At 56.9% G+C, this 1,184-nt stretch overlaps 1 protein-coding gene across 1 annotated transcript in view; it reads left to right on the top strand.

The window, feature by feature from the left end:
- The window catches only part of AMHR2 (anti-Mullerian hormone receptor type 2), a 7,163-nt gene that overhangs the window by 590 nt on the left and 5,389 nt on the right, over positions 1 to 1,184 (top strand). The window lies entirely within an intron of this gene.

Raw genomic sequence — 1,184 nt, 5'->3', positions numbered from 1 at the left:
CCCAGCTCTCTCTCTCTCGATATCTATTTTTGCATTTGTATATTTTTATATAGGAAACTTTAAGCATTTGTATTTTAATAACCCTGAGAAGCACTATGAGCTCCCCACCCCAACCCCMGCCCCAAACCCACGAAAGGATCGGGACAAAACCCAGGAGGTTTCTTCATTTAAAGCTCAGTGGGATGATTTTGCTACCCCCGACCCCTCCCCAAGCCCCGACTCCGTCCCAGCCCCTCCCATGCCTGGCGGGGATCAAGTGCCAAACCCGATCCCGGATCCGCTGCGGGTGTTGGGATGTCCCCGAAGTGTCCCTGCCGGTGTCTTCCCCTCCYGGTRATGTCCCCTCCCCTCCCGGTGATGTCCCCTCCCCTCCCTTCCCGTTGATGTCCCCTCGTTGTCCCCAACGGAGCGTGGCTTTCCCATGGAAACTCTGCTCAGAGCCTGGGCTGCTCCCCTGTGGTTTTCTTTTTATGGGGGATCAGAGGATTTTGAGGGAAATCAGAGTATTTTTGGGGGTAAATCAGATCATTTTGGGGGTGTTCTCACCACCAGCGCTGCCCCCAGGGTCAGGGAGGGGCGGCTGGATCCCTTCACCCCCGTTTTGGCTCTGTTGGCCTCGGCGCCCCCCCCAGCACCCCCAGCCCTTCCCGGGACACAAAACACAAAGGTGCCTTGCCCAGGGGGGGCCAGGCTGGGGATGAGCCCCCCCTGCTCCCCTCCCGCCTTCCCCACACCCCACCCGGGGTTCGGAGGGGCTCTCGGGGCTGGGGGCTGTCCCCGAGGCTGCCCCCACCTCCCAGCTTTAATCCACTGTCACCCCTTCATTCCGGGGGGGCCGGGGCCGGTTCTCTATGCAGTGGGGGGGTCCTGGGGGGTCCAGCCCCCCCAAACTGGCAATAATCTCCCTGTTCAATCTTGTTCCATCTCTGTTCTGTTTTAATTCGGGGTAAGGGGAGGGGGGTGGGAGGGGTTGGTTTTTACGAATCCGGTGGCTGATGTCATAAACCTCCCCCAAAAGGCGATTTTTTTTGGGGGGGGGGAGATGATTTTTTTTTTTGGGTCCCAAAGTGCTATTTTTTTGTACAAAAAGACTTAGATGAAACTGTTAGTTTTGGGGGGCTCCTTTGTAAATGGGGAACGACGAGTTCTTTTTGTAATAAACACGAGTCGCTGGCGTTGTCTGG

The sequence above is a fragment of the Malurus melanocephalus genome, unplaced genomic scaffold (genome assembly GCF_030028575.1).
Source record: "Malurus melanocephalus ecotype Western Australia unplaced genomic scaffold, MMel_1.1 scaffold_1280, whole genome shotgun sequence".
NCBI lineage: Eukaryota > Metazoa > Chordata > Aves > Passeriformes > Maluridae > Malurus > Malurus melanocephalus.
This window is presented reverse-complemented; position numbering and strand designations above follow the sequence as displayed.